Consider the following 16,247-nt stretch of genomic DNA (forward strand, 5'->3'; position numbering starts at 1 on the left):
TTCCAAATACGTATTCAAGCTTCTCTGAGTTACTAGTTGGAGAAGCTGGTCTATATGAAGAAGAATATTGTTGTTTGTTGTTAAGTGCCGTTGAGTCGGACCCAACTCATAGCGACCCCTCCTTGGGTTTCCGAGGCAGTATCACTACGGAAGTAGATTGCCCCATCTTCCTTCCGAGGAGTGGCCCATTAGGATATGTCAAATGCATTGCAAATTTGCTCTGATCTGGATACAACCGGACCCTACCTTTCTTGCCTACCCTTACATGTGACTGCGTTGGCTCGCCATCTGTGAATTCTAAGAAGACCCCAATGACCCAGCTTTTGCATGTTCTCTTCCCCATGAATGAAGGAATACAATGAGATGTCACTCCTGTGACTATATTAGACGGCAAAAGGGATTTTGCAGATGTAATTAAGGTCCCGATAATCCAACAAGCTGGACTCTATGAAGAAAAAGGTAGCATCAGGATTGGAGGAAGACTCTTTTAACAACCTGTGGTACGCAAATGACACAACCTTCCTTGCTGAAAGCAAAGTAGACTTGAAGCACTTACTCATGAAGATTAAAGACTATATATAGTCTTTGGTATGGATTACACCTCAACAAAAAGAAAACAAAAATCCTCACAAATGGACCAATATGCAACATCACGTTAAATGGAAAAAAGATCGAAGTTGTCAAGGTCTTCATCTTCCTTGGATCCACAATCAACACCGATAGAAGGAGCAGTCAAGAAATCACACGTTGTCTACACACTTGGCAAATCTGCTGCGAAAGACCTGTTTAAAGCATTAAGGGGCAAAGATGTCACTTTGCAGACTAAGGTGCACGTAGTTCAAGCCAAGGTATTTTCAATTGTCTCATATGCAAATGAAAGCTAGTCAATGAATAAGGAAAACTGAAGAAGAGTTGATGCCTTTAAATTGTGGGTTGGTGAAGAATACTGGAAATGCTAGAGTGCCAGATGAACGAACACATCGGTCCTGGGAAAAGTGCGGCCAGAATGCTCCTCAGCAGTGAGAATGGTCAGACTTTGTCTCATGTACTTTGGTCGTGTGGTCAGCAGGGACCGGTCCCTGGAGAAGGCTTTCAGTAGACGGTCAGTGAAAAAGGCGAAGACCCTCAACAAGATGGATTGACACAGTGGCCGCAACGATGGGCTCAAGTATAGCAAGGATTGCAAGGATCACGCAGGACCAGGCAGTGTCTCCTTCTGTTGTGCAGAGGGCCGCTATGAGTCAGAGCTGACTCAATGGCACCCCACAATTAAGGTCCCAAATCAGCTGATTTTACAATAGGGAAATTATCCAGGTGGGCCTAGCCTAATCACCCTTTTAAATCTGGGTGCAGAGGTCAGAGAAGGAGATGTACAGTCAGAATCAAAGCAACCTGCCTTTGCTTGAAGCTGGACGGGTGCGTGAGAAGGAAAGCAGACAGCCTCTGATCAGCCCCAGCTGCCAGCCAGCCCAGAGTAGCCCAGGTTAGACAGCCAGCAAGGGACCTGGGACCTCAGGTCGACAACCACAGAACCAAACTGCCAATAACAACGCACCTGGAAGTGGATTTTCCTCAGAGCCTCCAAGAGCAGAACTCAGTCTAGCTGGTACTGGTTCTCAGCCTGTGATACCCTGAGCAGAGAACCCAGCCACACAGTACAGACTCCTAACCTACTGAACTGTGAGCTAATCAATGGGTGCTGTTATGAGCCCCTGACTTTGTGGTAATTTGTTACACAGCAGTAGAAAATTAATACGTCATCTCAACACACAGTACCTGCAAATGCACATCTGTCCCAGCCAGACCATGCCACAGCAGTGCCATAGCCTGTTCTGTTGATTCATCCATCTCCTGCCTACATCTCAAATACATTTGCAAGTCTTAATCTCGATTGTCATCCAAACCTTGTTCTTTCATCTCAAGTTCTGCAGCAGTCTCCTAACTGGTCTCCCTTTATAAAACCTTTCCTCCCATTCTCCCCACAGCAAGAAGAGTAATTTCTTACGATGCAAACTTAACCTCAGTACTCCCAACTTAAAGTCCTTTGAGGGCTTCACACTGCACTCAGGATAGTGCCAGGACTCCTTCTCATAGCCTACAAAACCCTGCATGAAATGGCCCTGGCTACCTTTTTGACCCCATTTCCTGTTACTCTCCTGCTTGGAGCTGATGCTGGAGCCACAGTGGCCTTCCTTCCAGTAACCCAGCGCGGCACGCCATCACGCACATCAGGGCCATCTGTGTTGCTTCCTTTGCCAAAAATGCTTTCTCCTCCCACTCTGCTCCATGAGGTCAGGGTCTCAGCTTGAACACTGCCTCGCAGAAGGCTTCTCTCACCCCTCACACAATGTGCGGCCACCCTGCTGAAATCTCGCACAGAATCCTGGCCTCTTACCACAACTGAATCAAAGTTAGTTGTGTGATTATGTGTGGTGGTTTTCTCTCAGGTATAGTTCAATGAGGGCAGGAGCCATGTCTAATTTGTTCTCTGCTAAAACCCACCATCCAGTACAATGCCAGGCACAGAGCAGAAATTCAATGAGTCCTTGAGAAACGAATAAAACAGCGGCTACTTGCCCAACTTGTACGTGGTAAAATAAGGTCAAAATCACGTGTCTGATCTGAGTGCGGCTCCGTTAGATTTGTGCTATTCCAGCCCTCCCTAAGACGTTCCCTCACAAACACATGACACTGTTGGTCCTAAGCAAACAAAGAACAGGACGAGATGACAGGAAAGGATTAGTTTAAGTCTGTCACTAAGACTCTGGTCACACCTCTGAACACTGCATCATATTTAGATCTGAAGTGCAACATTATCCTTACTACATGTTTTAGACAAAATTTTCCTTCAGAAAGAATTTATGATTCCACTCCAGATTACTGGTGTGGTTAGAGGCCAGAGTGCTTCAGTTGAGTGAATTTTCCGGTTACGCACGAGCTATTCCAATGATGCAGGAAAGCCGACTGGTACAAAGACAGCCCTGTGTACAACCTTCACCTTTCTGCCCTTAGAATTATTTTAGGTATGCCTCTGTCTTACTGACTTCTCATTTTGTATTTTGAAAAAATCAAAAATGATACTAATTAACCAAAGACCTTTATATCAAGAGAAATATAAAAATAGTATGAACACCATGTGACAGATTTTATTTAACAAGCAAAAACACTGGCTAGAAAGTCAAATCATCTCCCCATATTTTTTCCATATTATTTATGAAATAGATATGTACATGTATTCATTTATAAATGCATTTCCTTACTTATATTTTTGCCCAATCCCTGCCTTGGTCCAGAAAAGACGTAAGGCAACTTACAAGTTAAAAATAAAAGCATAGAAAAGGAAAAAGAAAAGAAAAAGAAGAATTTTTTTAGGGGCTGAAATAACAATAGGAAGAGGCTCAGGCATGCCAGACTGTGCCTTTACATGCGAAGGCCTGAGACGTGACGTTCTCCAGTCACCAAGCTGACAAAAGAGGTCTACTCAGGGTCCCACTTCAGAACATTCCTGTGAAAAACAGAACAGCTGGTCAAAAACAGCTGAGCTAGGCTTGGTACTAAGATCAGAAAAGAACGTCTCCTAGGGGGTGCCTTAGAGAGAACACCATGCTACTTCTACAGAGGACCACGCTTGCTACCATTTTAACAGATGGGCGACACTTGTTACCATTTTAATAGTTTAGTTACTTAAATACACTGCTCTGTGTTCTGTTATCGATTCAGTTACCTGTACCCAGAGCAAAATGATCTCTTGGCTCATCCAATCTTAAGCAGGAAGTATGAGATTCCTACTGATGCTATAAAAATTACCACATACCTACCTGCTTAAAACACCACATATTTACTCTCTGACAGCTCTGGAGCTCAGAAGTCTTACAGTGCTAAAATCCAGCCAAGGGAGGACCCGTTCCCTGTCCTCTCCAGCCTCTGGGGGCGGCCTGGGCTCCTCGACTCGCGGCACCCTCACCCTTCCAGCAGCTGTGTCGCATCTCCTGCCCTCCGTTTTCTTCCACACTCAATCGCCTTCTCTGACTCTGACCTTCCTGCCTGGCTCTTACAAAGGATGTTTTTGATAATGCTGGGCCACCTGGATGATCCAGGATACAGTCCCCATCTCAAGATCCTTAGGTTAATCACATCCGCACGGCCCTTTCAGCCATGTAAATAGCATACTGAGAGGTTCAAGGGATCAGGGCATGCACATCTTTTGGGAGGAGGCATTACTCAGCCTACCACATAAAACTTCACCATTTATCTGATTTACAGCTGCCCAGAATGTAATGATGGTGTCAGAAAATAACACCTGTTTTGGTTACCTAGTGCCACTCTAACAAGAATATACCATAAACGGGATGGCCTTAACATACAGGAGTTGATTCTCTCAGACTTTGGAGGTTTTAAGTCCAAGTTCAAAGTGCCAAGCTCTAGGGGCTGTGTGAAAGCCCCTCAACCTTGGGCTTCAGCTTTGCTTCTTGCTCCCGGCCCAATGAAGCTAGAAGGCATCTCTTCACTCAGGCAGCTACTGGCTGCTGAGGCTAACAAGCTCAAGAGCAACAAATAAAATGGGACAATACAGATGTTACCAAACCAAACGGCAGGCCATTAATTCAAGTCCATTGAAAGTCCAAGGTCGGCAGAGCATGGCAGGCTGCTGAACAATAACACAGCTACACGCAGGGTCCAAGCATGCCATAAGCTAGAGACCATTCCTAAAGCTGCTGCTTATATATATGGGAAGCAGACTGCATCCCTAAAGCAGCTACTCAGCTGCTTGTGGTAGATCCCACCATGGAGCTGACTGTCAGGCTCATTATGGGGAATAACTACCACCAGCTGCTCAGGCACTCAACCAGGCCCAGCCAAGTTGACACACAACCTTAACTACCACAACACGTAAGATCAAATCTACATAATATTTGTAAATGCCATAAGTGGAGAACACAAAGGATTTTTTCTTTATAAAATAAAATAATCACAGAACTCTTTTAAGTACAGAGACTACCTTCTGTAATCTAAATAATCTGATATACAACCATATTATGTATACAATTTTTTTTATCAGGAACATACTGATTATATAAAAAGCAGCACACCTACACGAAAACTTGAGTGTGAAATAAAATAACTGCAAAACCACGTATTATACTGAATATCAGGAACTTTTTCTCCCTATTCTCCCTGCACCTACAGAATATTTAAAAAAAAAAAAAAAAAAAAAAGCAGACAGCTTGCTTTCAACTTTAGGAATGTATAAAGTCCAGAGAATTCATCTGACTTTTGGAGGATAGTTATGGCTGACCCCAGAGGGTCACTGCTAGAAACAAAGAAAATGAGGGCAAGATCCTATTTTAGACGCTATTCACCTTCCTTCCCAAACAAGATGGTGCAGGAGATCAGCCCTTTGAGGTTCAGGGAGACCTGGATATCATCACAGGAGCTCAAAGGAGAGAAGTGTGCCGACGCCTCCCTCCTACCGCACTTTGGAGTTCAACATCTCTCAACAGTGTATTTAATTGTGAAGCCTCAGCCAATACATCATGTTACTAGGATAGCTTTTCCCTCCAGGAGTGTTCACCCAAGATTCAGCTTCTTTTTCATGGAGAAGAATTCATCCTGCGCACCAAACCATTTATGTCTCCAGGAAGCAGAGATTTCAAGATGCTTCGTTGTTTTGGAGTAAGGATTAGCGTTGGGTCTGATACAACATGAACTGGATTGAATTACATCCCCCAAAAAGATATGCTGAAGTCCAAACTCCTGTACCTGTGACCCTGCTTGGACATTTTTTTTTCTTATCAGCTTAACAAGGTCATAAGGTAGGGCCTTGTGACTAATCCTTACTGAGTGGTATCTCATAAAAAGGGAGTTCAGACATGGAAAGAGTCACACACATAGGCAGGAACCATGTGAGGCTCCATCTATAAGCAAAGCACCCCCAAGGAATGCCTAGGCCTACCATGAAACTGAAAGAGACAAGGAAGGTTCTTCCCCTAAAGCAGTGAATGCCTGGCCAATAGCCTGAATTTAGACTCCTAGCCTTTTAGAAAAGGAGCTTTGGTGGCACAGTGCTTAAGCGCTCAGCAGCTGACCAAAAGGTTAGCCACTCCCCAGAAGAAAGATATGGCGGTCTGCTTCCATAAAGATTCCAGCCTCAGAAACCACATGGGGCAGTTCTACTCTGCCCTATAGGGTAGCTATGAGTCGGAATTAACTGGACAACAGAATTTGGTGGTTTACCTTCAGAACTGAGACAAAATAAATTTCTTTTCTTTAAAGCCACTCACTTTGTGGGATAATGCACGGTAGCCCTAGGAGACTAAGACACCACCTGAGAAGGCACTCCACCTGTGACTATAAATACAAAATAGATTTTAATCCCTATGGCTTAAGGACTGAAATACCAGCTCCTTTACCCTAACAGATCATTTTCTCAACCTCCAAAATTTGTAGTAGAAAGTCAGATTTTCTTTTAAAGTCTAGGCTCCAGGAAATTCAATTAATGGTACTTTCAACAGCCTAGCAGTTCTGGTGGTACAGTGGTTAAGTGCTCCTCTGCTAAACAAAAAAGTCAGTGGTCCAAACCCACCAACTGCTCCATGGGAGAAAGATGAGGCAGTCTGCTTCTGTTAAGATTTACAACTTTGGGAGCCCTGTGGGGCAGTTCTACCCTGTCCTCTAGGGGGCACTATGAGTCAGCATCCACTAGACAGCAATGGTTTGGGTTCTGATAGCCTATTTATATTTTCCATCTTCCCAATATAGTCTGTACAACTAAAGACAGAGCACACGTTTTGACTAGTCTTTGAAAAGTGAGGAAAATATGAAAGATGGGACAAGCACTATAAAAAATAGACACACACACACATTTATGTACATACAAGTGCAAGAGGAAGAGCTGTATTGTACTAACAGACAACTAAATCACCATCGAAATCCTTCAAAGTGTCTTATGTAAGTTAATGGTTATGTTCCTAGAGAGTTAAGTATAAATCAAACCATTACAAATAGAATTATATTCAAAAAACATCACGGAACTTTGAACTGTTGCTTTTCAGTGGAATTCAATCATGAGTGTTTCAGTATCACAGGCCAATCTTCCAAAGTAAATGATCACCCTGACTTTTGTCTATACCAGGATTTCCACAGAAATGATAGATAGTAACAGCTTATCGCTGATAAGTACTTTGGAAATCACTCAGCCCAACCCCTTTGCTTTATGGATGAAAAAACTCAGCCTCAGGAAAGTGAAATGACTTATCCAAGATCACACATCAAGTTAGAAGTAGAGCTACAACTACATACAGCCCACCTCCTGACCACTGTTAAATCTTTCATTAAAGGTCCAGCATTGTGGTCCCAAAGTATAGACATCAGTAACCAAACAGGTACACTCTAGTTGGTGATAGAAACCAATCAAGAATATTTTGGGGAAGCCAGAAAGAGACATTACCCAAAAACAAACAAACAAACAAAGTACAGGCTAGTATCTCTTAGGAATATAAACGCAAAAATCCTCAACAAAATACAAGCAAACTGAAACCAAAACCAATCCGAGTCAATTCCAACTCATAGCAACCTTACAGGACAGAGCAGAACTGCCCCACAAGATTTCTAAGGCTGTCAATATTTATGGAAGCAGATTGCCACATCTGCCTCCCACAGAACAGCTGAGGGGTTCAAACTGCCAACCTTTCAGTTGGCAGCCAAATGCTTTAACCACTGTGCCACCATGGCTCCTGATCATCTCAATAGAAGCAGAAAAAGCACTTAACAAAACCCAACACCTTTGCATAATAAGAATGCTCCACAAAATAGTGATAAAAGGGAACTTCCTAACCTGATAAAAAGCATCTTTAAAAAAAAAAAAAATCTACAACTAGTCTTATACTATCATCAAAGACTGAGTGCTTTCCTCTAAGAGCAAGAAAAAGACAAGGATGTCCACTCTCACTACTTCCATTCAATACTGTACATTTAACATCTACCTGGGGCTGCAGTGGATAACGCATTTGGCTGCTAACAGAAGGTCAGTGGTTCAAATCTACCAGCTGCTCTGTGGAAGGAAGATGGGGTGATCTATTTCTGTAACGATTTACAGCCTTGGAAACCTAATGGGGGTCTCGTTATGAGTCAGATTCAACTCAATGGCAGTGAGTTTGGTTTGGATTGGTCTTGGGCAATTAAGCAAGAAAATGAAATAAAAGGCATTCAGATTGCAAAGGCAGAAGTAAAACTATTTCTACTCACATATGCAATGATCTTATAAATATTAAGGTTTCTGACAAGTCAAAGCCTTGGAAACCCTATGGAGCAGTTCTACTCTGTGCTCATGGGGTCACCATGAGTTGGAATCAACTCGATGGCAACTAACAAGGCAACACTAAAACAACTATTTGAACTACAACTAATTCAGCACAGGAATATAATACAAGATACAGATTTAAGAAAAAATCGTATTGCTATACACTCCCAATGAAAAATCTGAAAATGAAATTAAGAAAGCAATGCCTTTTGTAATAGCACCAAAAATAATCAAATACTTAGAAATAAATTTAACAAAACAAGTCTATAACATATATTCTGAAAACAACAAAACACTGGTAAAGTAAGTAAGTGGAAAGAAATCCCACATTCATGGATTGAAGTATTAATATTGTTAAGATGGAATAGTCCCCAAATTGATCTACAGATTCAACACAATTCCTATCAGAATCCCATCTGGCTTCTTTGTAGAAATTTACGAGTTGATTCTAAACTTCATATGGAAATTCAAGGAATCCATGAAGGTTGGGCAACCCTACTTCCGTAGTGATACTGCCTCGGAAACCCAAGGAGGGGTCGCTATGAGTCGGGTTTGACTCGACGGCACATAACAACAACAACAACAACAACATATTAGCCAAAACAATTTTGAAAAAGAACAATTAAAGGACTCACACATCCTGATTCTAAAACTAACTAAAAAGGTACAGTATTAAAGATAGTATGTTTTTGGCATTAAGATAGACACATGTATCAGTGGGCTAGAATTGAGAGTCTGGAAATCAACCCATATACACCTACGGTTAACTGATTTTCAACAAGGGGCCAAAACCATAAAATGAGTAAAAAATAGTATTTTCAACAAATTGTGCTGTAATAATTAAATATCCATACAGAAAAGAGGGAGCTCTGGTAGCATAGTGGCTAAGACACTTGCCTGCTCACCAGAAGGCTGGCGGTTCAAACCCACCAGCCACTCCTCGGAAGGAAGGTTGGGCAATCCTACTTCCGTAGTGATACTGCCTCGGAAACCCAAGGAGGGGTCGCTATGAGTCAGGGCTGACTCGACGGCACATAACAACAACAACAACACAGAAAAGAATAAATTTGGATAACATCATATACAAAAATTAACTCAAAATGCATCAAAGATCTAAATGTAAGACTGAAAATCATACAACTCTTAGAAGAAAACAGGTGTAAATCTTTGGGACTTTACACTAGGTCAAAACCAAAAAAATTGAAACTCAACTGCCATCAAGTCAATTCCAACTAATAGCAACCCTTTTTGGTGCTCCCAGGTGGTCAATCTTGATGGAAGTAGATTGCCTCATCTTCCTTCTGTGGAACAGCTGATGAGTTTGAACTACCAGCCTTCTGGTCAGCAGTCAAATGCCTCAGGTACCAAGACACCAGAGCTCCTTTACAATAAGTAGTACTTTCTTAAATACCAAAAGCACCAGAAACAAAAGAAAAAATAGTTAAATTGAAACTCATCAAAATTAAATGTTGTGCTTCAAAGGACACATAAAGAAAATGAAAAGACAACCCAATTTATGTGAGAAAATATTTCCAAACCATATATCTGATAAGGGACTGACTTGTACCTAGTCTATATGAATTAGTCATATCCCAATAATAAAAAGACAAATTCACAATTAAGAAATGGATTACTTAATCTGAATAGACATTTCTCCAATAAAGGAATACCAATAGCCAATACCAAATTACAAAAGACCTATTGCCATCAAGCCAGTTCTGACTTATGGCGACCCTATGGGACTGAGCAGAACTTCCCCGTAGTGTTTCCAAGGCTGAAAATCTTTATGGAAGCAGACTGCTGTATTTTTCTCATGCAGCAGCTGGTTGATTCAAATTGCTGACCTTTTGGTTCTCAGCTGAGTGCTTAACTACTGTGTCACCAGTGCTCCTTAAATGCCAATAAGTACATGAAAAGATGTTCAACATCATCAGTCATCAGAAAATGCAAATCAAAGCCACAATGAGATATCACACACTAAGGTGGCTCGTAAGGGAAACAACAGACAAAAACAAGTGTCAGCGAGAATGGAGAAAATGGAAGTCCTTGTACATTGATGGCAGGAACATAAAATGGCATAGCCACTGTGGTGCAGCGGATGGCTTGGCATGGCCCTTCTAGCCATCGTCTTTGTGACACCCACCAGACTGGGTGGGACCACACAAATGTGAGGTGCTTGTGGCCCACCAAACGGATTGGATAGCTCGTTAATAATGCAAATAAGCTGTATAGAACCCTAACACGGGTGTTGGTCAGTTGTGCCATCTCACTAGGCTTAAAGCATTGGGTGTGGAGGGAGTTGCCCTACTATCAAGTAAGAAGAGCCAGGAGTTGAGCACATTCTTGGACCCAAGATCCCTGCACTGAACCTCCTCAACGCAGGAGACAGAGAGAGAGAGGGGTAACGCTTTGCTGAGATGGCGAGAGACGGCAAGAAGCAGCAGCAGAGAAATGCCGGCAGCAAACCTGGCAGCGACAATGCAACAGGCTCATGGACCACAGAGCAAGACAGCTGAGTACCTTGGGGCTGAAGCATACCAGCGGAGTGGGGTACCTCTCTGGGCACCTATCAGCAAAACTAAAAGAGCTTTGAAACATTTGCCTGAGCTGGGCAGAGGCCAGGGGCCACAGGGTTGAGAGGCCTTTGGGCATGGCTGAGGGGAGGCTGCTCTGATCGAAGAAGTGTGTCCTGAGCATTCCAGATCTTAAGTTGTAACCTGTTACTTCCCTAATAAACCCACAATTGTGAGTATGTCTGTGAGTTCTCTGTGGCCATGCAATGAATTACTGAAGCCAGCAGAGAAGAAGAGAGTACAGTCAGAATTGTTGGAGTCAGAACTGGTAAAAAGGTTGAGGACGACAGCATCTCTGACCTCTGCTTCACAGGAACCAGCCTTGGGCTGCTATTACTGATCTTCATCCTCCCTCCCCCTTGTGAAGTTAAAGGAGGTAATACCCCACCCCCATGCCCTCTTTCCAGCTACTTTAGAAAACAGTTTGGCAGTTTCTCAAAAAGCTAAACACAGACTTACCATATGATCCAGAAATTGTACTCTTGGTATCTCCCAAGAGAAATGAAAACATATGTCCACACAAAAACTTGTACACAGATATTCATAGCAGCATTATTCACAACAACCAAGAGATGGAGACCACCCAAATGTCCACCCACTGATTGATGGATAAACAAAATGTGGTATATCCATACAATGGAACACATGCTAGAATATGCATGAATCTCGGAAACATATTCAGTGAGAAGCTAGTATAGACCAGCGTACAGAATTCTGGTTGCCCAGGGCTCAGGGTGGGTGGTAAGAACAGGAAGTAACTAAAGTAAATGGGCCTGGGATTTCTTTTTTAGGATGATGGAAATGTTCTAAAATTAGACTGTGATGATGACTGAATAGCTCTGTAATATATAAAAATTCACTAAATCGTACGCTTGAAACAAGTGGATTTTATGGTATGTACATTGTATCTCAATAAAGCTGCTCCTTAAAAAGACATTGTAGCGTCTACCTTGCTTTCTGTCCCTCTCGGTTCACTTGTTCTTGGGGAGTCCAGCTGTCATGTCACAAGGAGAGGTCTGCATGCCAAGGAACTAAAGCACCTGCCAATAGCATGTGAGTGAGCCATCGGCAAGGGGCATCCCCAGCCCCAGACACGTCTTCAGGAGACCGCAGTGTTGGCCCACATCTTGACTACAACCTCGTGAGAGACCCTGAATCAGAGCCATCAAGCTAAACTTGACCCACAGAAATCCTGTTATTTTAAACCATTAAATTCTGGGGTAAACTGTTACACAGCTAAATCAAACCAAACCCACTACCACTGAGTCGATTCTGACTCATAGTGACTCTGTAGGACAGCGTAGAACTGCCCTGTAGGGTTTCCAAGGCTTAAGTCTATACAGAAGCAGACTACCTCATCTTCCTCTCACAGAGTGGCTGATGGGCTCAACTGCCAACATTCTGGTTAGCAGCCATATGCTTTAACCACTGCACCACTACTGCTCCTTGTTACCCAGCAACAGATAATTAATACATTTTCCTCAACCCTCTTGTCAGTGTTAGGCTCACTCTCCTAAGGGTAAATACCTGAAGATACGACTTTCTAGCAATCCCTCCTCTTCTGAGAATTATCAGCCCCATCCGTATGTGTATTTAAGTAGCTGTCACGTTAGTGTGACATGATCCCATCCCCTGGCCTTAGCTGAACGATCCAGAAGTGGGCACCTAACCAAAGCCAGGCCAATAAAGTCCTCCCCTGAGATGTTTATAACTGCAGCCGAGAAAAAGGCAGCATCCCTCCAGTAGCTGACACTGTAAGAAGTAACACTTGGGGGTCTTTTGGCCATCACAGTCCTTCCCACATGGGAAAAGCTGAACAGCAGTGAAGAATGAAGTCATCCCAGACAGACAAGCAGAGATTCAAGATGGGGATGGTGGAGACAACTCGAGCTCTGGTTCCAGGGATCCTCTCTGTGACTCTGTCCCCTGCCAGGGGCACACTACATCCCTTGTGTAACCTCAGCATCTAAAACAGTACCTAGTGCACAGGAGATCGTGAAATATTTATTGAATAAGTGGATAGAAAAGATAACCCAGTATTCTTCCAATAAACAATCCCTGTAAAAAGGGCAAGGGGCAGCGTGTCCGACCTCTGCCTCACAGGAATCCGCCTTGGGCTGCTGAGGCTGACGGTGATTTTCTTCCCCCTCAAGAAGTTAGAGGAGGTCAGACTGCACAGCCCCCCACACCTTTTTTGCAATCCTCTTCTCTTTTTGCTCAACCTAAAGTTGGATTTGATTATTTAACCCAAAAGTCCTAACTCTTCTTTGCTCCCTTTGTACTCTGTATATTCCTCTATTGTCATTATGACAACATACCCTAATTACTAAGGAGCCCTGCTGGAACAGTGGTTAAACACTTCGCTGCTAATCAAAAGGTCAGTGGTTCAAACTCATCAGCTGCTCCATAAGAGAAAGGGCAGGCTACTTCCGTAAAGATTACAGCCTTGGAAACCCTATGGGGCAGTTCTACTCTGTCCTATAGAGTCACTATGAGTCAGAATAGACTCTACGGCAATGAGTTGGATTTTGGTTTATCCTGATCACTAGTTTTCATGGCTCCTCTTCTACTACTAGAAGGCAGGGCAGTTTCTTGGTCATTTCTGGTATCATCAGTAGCATCTAGTCCAGAAAAAAGAAAGTGCTCAAGAAATGTGTGTAACTGACTTAATTAACCCTTTACTCTTCACTGTTGAGCTTTTATAGCCACTGTCTCCATACAAGGCAGTGGGAGTACCATAAATTGTCACATTTTTGTCTTGGGGTCTCATCCATTCAATGAGCCCATCCAAATATCTAAGTACCTACCACAGACCTGAGACAAAAAAACATGGTGCCCATCCTCAAAGACCTTACAGTCTAGCACAAACAAATAAATCAATGCCTCCACCATCACATGTTAAACGTTACTGAGCAGAGAGGCACAAGCTGCTAGCAGCAATGAGGATTACAGGGCGTTTATACTCTACTTGAGAAGGCGAGACATAAACTGAACATAACAACCAGACAATGGGGCACGGGCTAAGCACCAAATGATTTGTTTGCCAAGTTAAAAAACCAGTAGCTGTCGAGTTAATTCCATCTCATGGTGTCCGAGGAGAACCGAACTCCAGAGTTTTAGTGGCTAATACTTTGGAAGCAGACTAACAGGCTTCTCTTCAGAGGAGACTCTGGGTTCAAACCCCCAACATTTCGGTGAGAAGCCCCTGAACATGTCAACCACCGGCACCACCCAGGGATGCTGGGTTAATCTGCATACTGGAAGGGACCGCTGGGGAGTGATTTTTAGATCTTCATTCTACCAACATTTAGTGAGTGCCTACTATGTGCCGAGCAACTCGTTTAGCACTTTTTCAATGTTGTCTAACTTAATTCTCACATTTTGCAGCTGAGGGAATTGAGTCTCAGCAGGTAAAATGGCTTGCCCAGTCTTCATAGCAGGTAAGTGAGGGCGCTTCCCACGTCCAGGTATGCCATGCTGTTCCGTCTGCATAACTGAAGCAATTTCCACATACTTCCACATGCCTTTTACTGCTTCTCATTCACCCGACAGCATACAGTCCAGGGTTCTGCACAAACGCGTACCCGCCATCTGATGATCTGGCCACACACCCGTCTACACTTTGAGAAGCCAGAGGGCCACATCAGATCCCACCACTTTGGTGCCTTTTGTAGCATCCTGAGCTGACCAGAGCGCAGTTGGATGGAGATGAGGAAATCTATTAAACAGTGTTTTTGACCACAATATCCGGTCAGTCGTCCCAGCTTTCAGCAATAAATCAAAACGATCTTCCATTTCCTTTGACAGTTAACAGTACCAATGAATTCAGTGTAATCTCACCATCCATCAGAGAAATTTCTAACATGTAAACTTGAAGCTGATGATTCACGCCGTTAGTAGAGAAGGAGAAATAAAGCAGTCCTCACTGTTGTCTACAAAACCAGCATTGTCTGCAAAACCCAGAAACCAAGCAGCTGGCTGACTACTCATAAGCAGGCTGTTTCTTGGTCATTCAGCAAAAAGTTACTTTTTGCACATGATGGCTGAGCAGTAGCTTTCTTACGCTGGACCCTATTCCACATGTATGAATCAGTGGATTACTACGTAAGATGAGAGAAAAGAAATTCAAAATCTCCACAGCAGAAAGCGCCTGGCACAGGAACTGGCACAAATCAACTCAACAAAAGTTTATTGAGTATTCAATAGCTCTTTGAAAGCAACAATTGCCTGTTAACTTGAGAGAAAAATCAAACCAACTAAGCACACACATGATAAGTTAAGAACTCAAAAAGATTAAAGAGGAACTGGCTCACAATGTTCACAACCAGTGATTTAACAAAACCTGCTGAAGTAAGTAGGCATGAATTTGACATCCATTAAGCCACTGCAGTGACATCCAAAAAAATGCAAATTGGCACTCGTGAGAAATAACAAAACCTTAAAGAACTGGACACAGAGGTAACTTTACAGTCTGTTCAAAACAGAAACAAGGTATTTAGGTGTACATTTGAAAACCTGCTATTTAAGCTTGGTATCTCCATAATAAAGGAATATCTCAATGTGCCAACAAAGCTGTCCAGTCCTTAATGAATGTTCACAAGAACAGCTAATGCTACTGATTAACAACTGGGTAAAAATGTATTTTCTGCTCACAGATGACGAAGTATCTCTAACAAAACTGGCCTCCTCCCATAGAAATCCAAACTGTGCTGATTTAATCCAAGTCCAGTCATTTTCAAAAATAACAACTCGGACTCACACAATGAAAAAAGAGCAAGTCTAAAGCTGAGACCAACTCCAGTAAACTCAAGCATCAGGACTTAAGTGCCTACTAGTCGCTCGACCTACAGCTTTAAACTGGTAAAGCCTTCATCTCAAGAGACCTTTGACAGGAATTGAAGGCCAAGTGTAGTATTTCACGAAAATTGCAAATAGAAGTCCTCAACCCCTAGAGCCCATGATCCCTCTGTACCTCACGAGATCGCATACAGGACACATAGTACCTTTGGGACGGTTTCCCAGAACCCCACCGGGGCCACTTCGAGGGCGGTACAGGGGATAGAGAAGTGAGCTACGTTCCAAAACAGCGTCCTTCACCCTTCTCGAGGAAGGCGCGCCTTCTATCCGAGACAGGATGCAGTGACAGATGTGTCACCTGTGCGGGAAAGGGAAGGGGGCGCCGAAGCCATCCCCAGAGGCCAGGGCCAGCAGGCTGTCCGCTGCTCCGCGGACCCCTTCTCCCCGTGCCCGCCGCTCCATCCCCAGCTCCGGGAAAACTTTCAGTGCGCCTCCCCGGGCGCGCCCTCACCTCCCCGGACCCCCGGGCTCCCGCCCTCCAGCGAGGCCCCGCCCCGGGCCTGCCCCTCCGCGCCCCC

At 43.5% G+C, this 16,247-nt stretch overlaps 1 protein-coding gene across 1 annotated transcript in view; it reads right to left on the reverse strand.

Moving 5' to 3' along the window:
* RPS6KA5 (ribosomal protein S6 kinase A5) overlaps positions 1–16,247 on the reverse strand; it is a 263,424-nt gene that overhangs the window by 246,916 nt on the left and 261 nt on the right. The gene's annotated exons all lie outside the window — the stretch shown is intronic.

The sequence above is a fragment of the Orycteropus afer genome, unplaced genomic scaffold, assembly GCF_000298275.1.
Source record: "Orycteropus afer afer isolate SDZICR_OR568_19922 unplaced genomic scaffold, OryAfe1.0 scaffold00127, whole genome shotgun sequence".
Classification (NCBI taxonomy): domain Eukaryota; kingdom Metazoa; phylum Chordata; class Mammalia; order Tubulidentata; family Orycteropodidae; genus Orycteropus; species Orycteropus afer.